The sequence below is a fragment of the Rutidosis leptorrhynchoides genome, chromosome 10 (genome assembly GCF_046630445.1).
Source record: "Rutidosis leptorrhynchoides isolate AG116_Rl617_1_P2 chromosome 10, CSIRO_AGI_Rlap_v1, whole genome shotgun sequence".
Lineage (NCBI taxonomy): Eukaryota > Viridiplantae > Streptophyta > Magnoliopsida > Asterales > Asteraceae > Rutidosis > Rutidosis leptorrhynchoides.
In genome coordinates, this window is record NC_092342.1 from 112,067,540 (window position 1) to 112,079,849 (window position 12,310).

Here is a 12,310-nt window from a genome sequence, read left to right on the forward strand (position 1 = left end):
TATATATAATTATATATAATAATATATAAAAGGGGGTTTACCGTTTAATGACCGGTTTGTCGATTTTATATTTTAAGCTAAGCGTAAAGTAAATGACGATATTTAAATAACAATATAAAATAAATAACAATAATTAAAATGACAATAAATAAAAGTACGAGGAAATATGAAATAAAATATATTATGCTTATTTAAACTTCCGTAACTATGATGTTTGACGTTTTGATTTTAATCTATTGTCATGGGTTAATTGTCCTTTGTCCTGGATGTATTTGAAACCTATCTGGTTTTTGTCCATAATAGTTCATCTGTCATAATTATAAACTGCTCGGAAAATTTAACCTTATACCCGAAGTCAAATATTCCAACTAATTGGGGATTCGAACTGTAACAAGGTCTTAATACTTTGCTTAATGAATACACCAGGTTATCGACTGTGTGTAAACCAAGGTTTTAATACTTTGTTAACAATTACACCAATTACCCTTGAATGTAATCCACCCATGTTTTAATGAGTCCATTGACTATTAATCCATCCCCGTGTTCGGTCAAATGAACGATTATTCGTACATATAAATATCCCGCCCATCGTGTCCGATTAAGCGTATGTGGTTATATATAGATACGTCAAATCATAACCTTTATATTAAATTAACGAGGTATCGTTAATTTAATATAAAGCCCATTAATAGCCCATAGTCTAATTTCCACAAGTGTCGTTCTTTTGTCCAAACCCCAATTATGGTACAAAACCCAATTACCCCGTCTTTAATATTTAGCTCAACATCATGATTACTTCAGCTCAAATAAGCATAATAATAACTTAAGTACGAGACATTAATTTAAAAAGGAGAACATAGCTTACATTGATTATTTATCGCGTAGTAGTACACGGACAGAGCTCCGACTTTAAAACCCGTAAAAATAACTTTTACATAACCCAAACTAATCTAATATAACACTAATCTATACTATATATATATACATATATATATGTATATATATATATATATGTATATATATATATATATATATGTATATATATATATATATATTTATATTATACTACAGAGTATTATTATTATTATGTTTATATATATTTTTTTAAAACTGCAGAAGCTCGTGGCCTTTTATAGGCATTTTGGAATCTGGCTGCTCCGCGAGTCGTGGAGTTTTTGGCCTTCAAACTCCGCGAGTCGTGGAGTTTTTGGCCTTCAAACTCCGCGAGTCGTGGAGTTTTTGGCCTTCAAACTCCGCGAGTCGTGGAGTTTGATTTTTCAGCTCACAATTTTTTGGATCTTAGCTTGTCGACGTAATTAAATAATAATATAATATATAAATAATTTTAAGAATTATTTAAATATAATATTTTATTTATGTGCATAGTTGACTTGTAATTTTTGCACCGTTGCGTCGCGCGTTGAGAGTAGACTCATGTCCCGGTTCCGGATTTTCGAACGTCCTTTCGTATAATTTAATATCTTGTACTTTGCGTTCCGCAACTTGTACTTTTGTCATTTTTAGACGTTTCTTATCAATAAATTGAACCACTTGGATTGTATCTTGTACATTTGAGCTTTTTGGTCATTTGCGTCTTCAAATCGTCGTTTTTGCCTTTTGTCTTCGCACTTATTTATTTAAACAATTACAGTTTAAAATAGGACAATTACAACTAGATAATTTACATATTGGGAGGATATTGCTACTAAATATATGTTCATTTGGAGCACTATCAAATATCCCCACACTTGAACGTTGCTTGTCCTCAAGCAATACATAACTTGAAATAATATAATACATCACACGAATCACTTCTTTATTCTTCACACTTTGTACATCAGTGATTTTGATATGGTGGTATAAACAATGATAGTAACGATAGAACCATGGTTAAAGGTAGGTGTGTCATCCACAGTTGCCTCAGGTTTAGGTCAACGACACTTGCAATCAAATAGCCGATTTACTTTCGGTTTCCAAAGCAAAGTGCACATTTGAAAGGCGGTTTACAGTCCCACATGACTATGAAAATGTAGATCCTTAAGGAAATTGGATCTTTATGAAAACATTTGATCTTTTGAAAATTCAATCTAGCTTTTACCCTAGATAAGTTTTCCGGAATAACCCTTCACCGGTGTTTGCAAAATATTTTTGTGGGTTGTGTGGGTTTCAGATTTGAAAATTTTAGCTCAACACTTGTGGTTTTGTGTTACCCACTTGCTAACCTTGTATTAGGAAAGCAACACGTCCAGTATACTTGTTCCGTATATTATCTTTCGGTAAACTACCGTCCGGTTGTAAAGGAAAGCGTTGAACAAGCAACTGTTAAGGCAATGTCCCCTGACATGCTTTTAATTATGGTCTATAACGTGTCGGACGCAATTACTATCCTTTGTAGGAGCAATAGTAAAGCTCACCCTTATAATTTTTTGGTCTGGTACAAGGTCCTGTCTTCGACCATGCTATGCAACCACCGTTCTTACGGTTGACACCCGATTTGGTTCAGGTGACCTAATGAATTCCAGGTGAATTCCTAGGATTTTACGTTCATTGGTAATGAACGCATTGAAAATGGGTTTTCAGAAAACAAATCGGTTTGTATTTTTGATCAAAATATTTTCTCGTTCAAACTCGATATTAGATATCATTGAATTCCATGAGTTTGTAATTCTCAATCTTTAAGGTCAATCTCAAGGATTGAGTAATATCAGTCTTAAAAGCTGATTTTTGATCTTTAAGGAGATTATCCTTTCTGGGGATCTGATTCATTAGTCTTATCAAGCTAATTTGCACGGTGCCCCCCCATTGTACGAGATAAATCCTTCTCATGGTTAGGATAAATCTGACCACTTGGCGACTCTATTTGATGCTGAGGTCCGTGGATTTCCTGCTAATTTTAGAGATGACTTTTCTAGATTTTTCGTCAACCTACAGCTGGTCTGGACGAGAACTTCCTGACCTAAATCAAGAAGCGCGTGTCTTTTTTTAGAAGACTTTACTTCCTCTTAATGATGGAATTGATTCATCGTGTAGATCCATCTCTCTTTACAGTAAATCGGGTAAGACAGTTAATTTAGTTCAAAAAGCACCTGCAATAACTTTATAGAAACATGTGATAGATAGTTTTTAATTGAATAACTTGGTACATTCTCCCCACATTTGGCTTTTTTCATGCTTCTTTTATATCCTAATAAATAAATTCAAGCGTTTTAGTTGTTTCTCAATTTATGTCCTTTCCGAGGTAACGATAATTTCGGTATTAACACCTAGTTTTCACCGTTCATAAATATATATAAACATGATTTTAAATTCATTTAGTTGACATTTTTTTAAAATTTTCATAAAATTTAGAAAATTTTCATAAAATTTAGAAAATAAACCAAGTATAAGCTCGAGAGAATTTATAACCCTTCCCCACACTTGAGATCATGCAATGCCCTCATTTGCATGAAATCAGACTATATTTATAAATTCGTGAGGGTGATTAATGTAGAAAAGTAATTAAAAATACCCAGTTTGTAATTACAAAGCTCGTCGAATGATAGATGGCGTGCATCATCGTTCATTCCTTCTTGTTTTATCACACATATTTTTCTTCAAAAATGGTTGCTTTTCTGAACTGTTTGCTAATCTTTAAAATTGCGTCTTTTACCCTAATTTATTATGCATGTTTATTAACGAGTTATGCACTAACCCGAACCCCTAATTTAACGTTAAGTGGGGTTAGACTTCCCCACACTTAGCTGACAACATGTGAAGTCGGTAGAATAAGTTTCACGAATTAAAATAGTGAGCCAGTTATTTACATCTCGGGTGGTGTATAATATATCAATGGGTTTAAAGTTTAGACTCACCCGATCGTCACTACTTAATTCTTTTTTAAGTGTAGCTTTTAGTAAATGGATATGTCTCTTTTCTGGTTCTTGGTCAAATGGATCGATATACACCGACATACTTATTTCTATAGGGTGGACAATTCCTAATATTTCCTTCCTTTTATTCTCAGGATCAAAGTTTTCACCTCTATTACTGATGCGAAGCGAGGTGTATATAAAATAGTTATTATTTTACTAGGAAATACTATTAAATACGATACAATTTTACACAAGATATTTATTTATTTATAGAATGGATATACTTAAACCTTGCTACAACACTTATAGGCAGTGTACCTAATCGTACAGTAGTGTAGTTTTTAGTAAGTCCGGTTCGTTCCACAGGGAAATCTTTAAACAAAGCTCAACGCTATATTAGTTTACTTTTATAAAAATACAAATATATATATAAGTAATATTATTATTATAAAGGGGGGTTTTTACCGTTTAATGACCGGTTTGTCGATTTTAAGACTTTAGTCGCAGTTAAAACCTAATGTAAAATATAAAATAAATACAAGACTTAAATTAAAGCGTAAAGTAAATAACGATAATGAAATTGCGAATAATAAACTTGCAATAAAATAAACTTGCGATAATTAAAAAGTACGATAATTAAAAGTGCGATTAAATAACAATAAATAAAAGTGCGATAATTAGAAGTGCAATTAAATATAAAATAAAGGAAATAAAATATGAAATAAAAGAATTATGCTTATTTAAACTTCCGTAATCATGATGTTTGACGTGTTGATTTTAGTTTTATGCCCATGGGTTAATTGTCCTTTGTCCTGGATTATTCAATATGTCCGTCTGGTTTTTGTCCATAACAGTCCATCAGTCATAAATATAAATTGCAAGTGTCCTTGTCAAATTATTATTATACCCGAAGATAAATATTCCAACTAATTGGGGATTCGAATTGTAACAAGGTTTTAATACTTTGTTTAATGAATACACCAGGTTATCGACTGCGTGTAAACCAAGGTTTTACTACTTTGTTAACAATTACACCAATTACCCTTGAATGTAATTTCACCCCTGTTTTGATTATTCTAGTGGCTATTAATCCATTCCCGTGTCCGGTTAAATGAACGATTATTCGTACAAATAAATACCCCGCCCATCGTGTCCGATCGAGTGTATATGGTAATTTATAGGGACGCCCAATTGTAAATCTTTATATTAACATTAACAAACTTTCATTTAGTTAAACAAATATAAAGCCCATTAATAGCCCATAGTCTAGTTTCCACAAGTGTCGTTCTTTTGTCCAAACCCCAATTATGGTACAAAGCCCAATTACCCAATTTTAGTAATTAGCCCAACATCATGATTACTTCGTTTTAAATAAGCATAATAATAACTTAGCTACGAGACATTAATATAAAAAGGTTGAACATAACTTACAATGATTAAAAATAGCGTAGCGTTACACGGACAGAATTTCGACTTACACCCTTACAACATTCGCTAACATACCCTTATTATTAGAATTAAAATTAAAATTAAAATTAAAATATAAATTATATATATATATTACTCGTATGAATGAGAAGAAAAAAGATATGAAATTTGATCAGAATTCGGTTGGCTTTATAGCCAGGGTTGAAAATTAGGGCTCCGCGACTCGCGGAAAAATGCCCTTACAACTCCGCGAGTCGCGGAGAGGTATTTACAGCTCACACCCTTGGAGTTTCTTGCTGCCGACGGTTTTTATTATATATATATAATATATATATAATTAATATAATTAATTATATATTATATTATATTTATATACATAGTTAACTTGTAATTTTTAGTCCGTTGCGTCGAGCGTTAAGAGTTGACTCTAGTCCCGGTTCCGGATTTTCGAACGTCCTCGCGTACAATTTAATATCTTGTACTTTGCGTTTTGAATCTTGTACTCTTGTGATTTCGAGACGTTTCTTATCAATAATTGGAACCTTTTTGATTGTCTTTTGTACTTTTGAGCTTTTTGGTCGTTTGCGTCTTCAATTCGTCGAATCTGTCTTTTGTCTTCACCTTTTATTATTTAAACGAATATCTCTTGTAAATAGAACAATTGCAACTAAAAGCTTGTCTTTCTTGAGGAATAATGCTATGAAATATATGTTCGTTTTTAGCATTATCAAATATTCCCACACTTGAGCGTTGCTTGTCCTCAAGCAATATCGTCTTGAAATACTAGAATCACTTCTTTATTCTTCACACTTTGTACATCAGTGATTTCTATACGGCGGTATAAACAATGGTAGTAACGATATGGTTTACAGTCCCACATGACTATAAAAATTTAGATCCATTAAGGAAATTGGATCTTTATGAAAACATTTGATCTTTTGAAATCTAGTTTTTACCCTAGATAAGTTTTCCGGAATAACCCTTTACCGGTGTTTGCAAAATATTTTTGTGGGTTTGGTGGGTTTCAGATTTAAAAATTTTAGCTCAAAACTTGCGGTTTTGTGTCACCCACTTGCTAACCTTGTATTTGGAAAGCAACACGTCCAGTTTACTTGTCCCGTATATTACCTTTCGGTAAACTACCGTCCGGTTGTAAAGGAAAGCGTTGAACAAGCAACTGTTAAGGCAATGTCCCGTGACATGCTTTTGATTATGGTCTTTTAACGTGTCGGATGCTAGAACTATCCTTGGTAGGAGCGATAGTAAAGATCATCCTATGATTTTTCGGTCTGGCACAAGGTCCTGTCTTTGACCATGCTATGCAACCACCGTTCTTACGGTTGACACCCGATTTAGTTCAGGTGACCTAATGAATTCCAGGTGAATTCCTAGGATTTTACGTTCAATGGTAATGAACGCATTGAAAATAGGGTTTTCAGAAAACAAATCGGTTTATAATTTTGATCAAAATATTTTCTCGTTTAAGCTCGAGTTTAGATATCATTGAATTCCATGAGTTTGTAATTCTCAATCTTTAAGGTCAATCTCTAGGATTGAGTAATATCAGTCTTAAAAGCTGATTTTTAATTTTTAAGGAGATTATCCTTTCTGGGGATCTGATTCATTAGTCTTATCAAGCTAATTTGCACGGTGCCCCCCCATTGTACGAGATAAATCCTTCTCATGGTTAGGATAAATCTGACCACTTGGCGACCCTGTTTAATGCTGAGGTCCGTGGATTTCCTGCTGATTTTAGTGATGACTTTTCTAGATTTTTCGTCAACCTACAGCTGGTCTGGACGACAACTTCATGACCTAAATCAAGAAGCGCGTTTCTTTTTCGGAAGACTTTACTTCCTTTTAATGATGGAATTGATTCATCGTGTAGATCCATCTCTTCTTTTCTTTCATTGGGTAAAACAGTTTAGTTTAGTCCAAAGCAAAAGTATTTTTAGTTATTTGTTACAGATATATGTGACATATGTTTAAAATAACTTGGTAAATTTTCCCACACTTGGCTTTTTATTTTTCTTTTTATCGTCCTCTATTCCATTTTAAATGAATTTTAACATTTTAATTTGTTTCTCAATTTATGTCCTTTCCGAGGTAACAATAATTTCGGTGTTAAAACCTAGTTTTATCGTTCATAAATATGTATAAACATGATTTTGAATTCATTTAATTGAAAATTTTGAAAAATTTTACTAGAATTGGGTAGTCAGTATATAAGACCAGGGCTGTTCTTTATTATCAGAGAGCACTAGATTCTAATACAACTACTGCTTTACTAGTATTTTTAATGGTAACCAAGTGTTTAATATAAAAATTTTAAAATCCGAAAGAATTTAACCCCTTCCCACACTTAAGATCTTGCAATGCCCTCATTTGCAAGAAATCAGTAACAATTTAAATTATTGAGGGTGATTAGTGTGAAAATGATTAAATTTTTACCAAAGTTTCCAAATATATTGGCGTTTGTTTGCTGAATGATAAATGGTGCACGTCATTTGTTCATTCCGTCTTGTTGTTATTTCACATACATTTTGCATCTTGTCGTCAAAATTAGTTGCTTTTGCTGAACTTAATGCCAGTCTTTGAAAATGCGTTGTTTTACCCTGTTGTGTACATAAGATAAACTGCAAACATATATACATATTTTTGAAGTTTGGTTTATTACCCCACATTCAAAAATTATTAAAATCTAAGAATAAAAGTTAGATAATTATAAAAATGATTACAATATTAACAAAAATATTAAATGTATCAATAATTACAAATTACAAAATAATAAAAAATAATAAGTAAACTAAGGATGATATTGGTACCAATAGGGGTTCCAGGCATACCCATACGTGCTATAGAATGCTTCGGCAGGGTCATACGTAGGATATGGTGGCTGCATCTCTATCGACCAAGGAGGGAATACGGGTTTCGGTGTAGGAATATAGTTTCTACCTATATGTTGGCAATGCGCTATGATCTGGTTCTGATGAACTTGCCAATCTTCAAATGCTCTCTGTCTAGCATTTTCGTATTCCTGAGAAGCTATAAACCTATGCATTTCTTGCATCTCATTCCCCCCTCCTACATTACCTTGTTCCTGGTTTCTCTCTACCTGTGGATGTTTACCATTGTATCGTACTGCGGCGTTATTTCGCCGCTTCAAAACTTTCGCACCATGGTATACATTTAAACCTATAGTGTCGCGGGGTTCCGGCTCTTCTACTAATAATCCCCCCCGACTTATATCCACACCGAGATATTCACCAATCAAAGTAATAAAAATACCACCTCCTATTATGCTATGTGGACGCATCCCCCGAACCATAGCTGATAAATAATAACCCACACAATATGGTATACTTACAGCGCTGTGTGGGTCTCGAATACACATATGGTAAAACAAATCTTGTTCATTTACCTTTTCTTTGTTTTTACCCCTTTGTGTAATCGAATTAGCTAAAAACCTATGTATTACTCTTAATTCGGCTCTATCTATATCCAAATAAGAGTAGTTTCCCCCTTTGAAACGGTGATGGCTTGTCATTTGACTCCACACACCGTGTGTATCAAAATTCTCATCTATCTTTCTACCGTTTAGTATCAATCCTCTACAATCGGCAGACGCTAATTCCTCAGGCGTATATATACGTAAAGCCTGAGCCATGTCCAGTAAAGACATGTGGCGCATCGAACCGCCTAACAAAAATCTAATAAAAGAACGATCGGTTAAACTAGCTACCCGATCATTCAACTCTATACTACATAACAACTCTTCACACCATACTTTATATACAGGTCTGCGTATGGTGAATAAACATATCCAGTCATTAAAAGAAGAATTACCATACCTCTGTACAAGTAATTCCCTAATTGGCCCGGCCAATTCTACAGCTTCCAAGGGTCCCCATTCTATGACCCTCGGTACCTCAACAACCTTGGAATGAAGAGTATGCAAACCCCGTTGATATTTTGGATAATCTATCCAAAGTCTGTCAAATCGCAGGTTCGGGTGCAACTGTTCCAAGTGCATATCTGAAAAGGTCATGACTGGATGAGGTACATCCTGCTTGTAGTAGTTATCTACCTCCTGTTGTTCCAAGTTCTCAGCAGGAGCATGGCGGGCTTGGGATGAAGATTCACCCCTTTCATTCTGCAAAACACATCAAACACAAATTTTGTGCATCCAAATATGCATTAGTGTCAGCAAAATCATCAATCAAAATAATTACAATGACATTATCAATTTATATCAAACTTAAGCTTATTTTCACATTTTTATCAAATCTACACTTTTTCAAATAAGCATATACGAAAATTTTCGCCAAGTTCATAAGCATTCAACTCAAATAACATGTCAAAATAATCATTACTAGCAAATAAACAAGTCTCAAATGGCATTATCTTTCAAAAATCAAGTTCATGAATTTTGGACTTGAAAAAGTCCACTTTAATTCTCAAAATCATGTTTAGGCTCAAAGTTTGGATCATTTAACTACCTAGACATGTTACACTACTCAATTTAGCAACAATTCATGACAAAAATCGGCCATAACCTGTTTATATCAAAAAGCCCCAAATTGCTCAAGAACACAAACCCTAGATTATTCAAAATTTGAAGTTTAAGGCTTCTAATCATGTTAAACAGCATCAATCTAGGTTATACAAGCATAATACATAAACAATTTAAGTCTAATTACACTAAAAAGCATCAAAATCAAATTGGGAAAAAAATAGCTCAAGAACACTAAAATTCGAATTAAATGGTGTTTAGGTGTAGAAATTTACCGTTTTTCTTGAGTAGTTCTTAGATATCATCCTTCTCAACATGATTTTAGCAAAAAATTTGGTGATTAACGGTTAAAAATTGAGATTTTTGGAGGTGATTTTCGGTGGTTTTCGGGTTCTTTTTTCGCAGTATTTGGGTGTTTATGTGTGTGGGAGAGTGAACTGATCGTTCAGCTCTTTTATTTTTTTTTCTGATTTTTGATCCCTCCGCGAGTCGCGGAGGTTTTGTACTTCAAACTCCGCGAGTCGCGGAGTTTACTCTCTTTTTTTTTTTTTTTTTTTTTTTTATAATCTTTAACTTATAAAACAATTAAGAAATTAATTTTAAAATTTTGTTTCCCTTGTTATTTAGGACGAGGTCGTTTCGGATCGATGTCCTAGTCCGTCCTTCGACAAAATTTTAAAATTTGTCTTTTTGTAGCGATTGTTTTAAAAGCTAAGATTTTTGGGTTTTTTAATGTTTTTGGCATACTTTAAATCAATAAGATTAAAAATAATGATAATAAAAGTTCTCGTCCCTCCCTCGGGTAAAGCAATTTCGGTTCAAAGACCTAGTCTTCAACTTACGACGAATTTTAAAAATCATATTTTTAACTTAATGAGATAAAGTAAATTTTTGTTTTTAAATTCATACAACATAAATATAAAATCCAAAATTAATATTAAAAATTCACACCAAACTCAAAATTTAAAATGCATAAAATTAAAAATTAATATTTTAAAAATTCACACCAAACTTAATTTAAAAATTTATAGATTCATACCAAACTTATATTAATTTTTCAAATATTTACAATTTTAAATATATTGTTTTTACAAAGTTTACAATATTAATTTAAGATTTAAATATTAAGATTAAAAACATGGTAAAAATAAAATTAAAAATCTTTTTGTCTTTTTATCCCACTTTAATCAATCAAATATTATCAAAAATATGCGCCCCTCTTTTCGGTAAAGTAATTTCGGTTCCAAGACCTAATTTAACTCATGACGAATTTTTGAAATATTTTGGGTTGATTGATTAAAGATATTTATACCTTAAGAATAAACGTTAAATTTCGCAGTGATGTAATAAATTTTTGAATGATATCAATAATTTCGGTCGCCAAACCTATTTTTATTTAATACCAATTTAATACTTTTTAGCGAACAAATTAGCGTTTATTATCAAAAGGTTAAAAATAAAAATAAAAATAAAAACTGTACAGACATACCTGTGAAATAGATTTCTTAGTTATATGATCTATTATATTCATAAGATAGTCGGTTTAATTGGTTTTCCATGGCTCCATAGGCGTAACCTCGAGCATTCATTGTCTTTTCTTCTAAACATATGAACGGTCCGTCTCTGCATAAAGTAACAAATTCGGTATTTGAATAGGTTTGATTATTTGAACATTTACCTCCATGTGACCATTTTCCGCATTTGTGACATCGTTCTAGGTGTCGTGCTCTTCTTTTCGCTGCGGATTTTGATTTTCCTTTACCAAATTGTAACTTATTATCTTCGCATCTGGATCCTTTTCTAACTCCGTCCATTCTTTCTCTGATTACTGATACTAATTCACTCGGTAGTATGTCATTATTTCTTTTAGTGATCAAAGCGTGTAGCATTAGACCATGGTTTAGTTCACAGGCAGTCTTCATTTCGTAAAAACCTAAAAAAATAAAAATTCAGAATGGGGGGAGAAGACTAGTTCTTTAGGGTCTGCTAGGGAAAGACCATTCGGGTTCCATTTTCGAAAACTACACGAAAACAGACAATCTAACTCTAACAGAAATACATATTATTCTTTAAAGACTTGATTCTCCCCACACTTAGTTAGCGGTGGTGTCGAAATTGTGATTAACTTCGTTGTCGACTTCCATCGGACCATGTATGTAATGTTTAACTCTGTGACCATTAACTTTAAATTCAATCCCATTTGAATTCATCAATTCTATCGTTCCGTATGGGAAAACTCTTTTGACTATGAATGGTCCAGACCATCTTGATTTCAATTTTCCAGGAAATAGCTTGAATCGTGAATTGAAAAGAAGAACTCTGTCTCCTTCTTTGAATTCTTTTGAACTTCTGATTCTTTTATCATGCCATTTCTTCGTTCTTTCTTTATAGATTAACGAATTTTCGTATGCTTCATGTCTTAATTCTTCTAATTCGTTTAGTTGACTTAATCGTAGACGTCCGGCTTCATGTAAATCAAGATTACATGTTTTCAAAGCCCAAAATGCTTTGTGTTCAA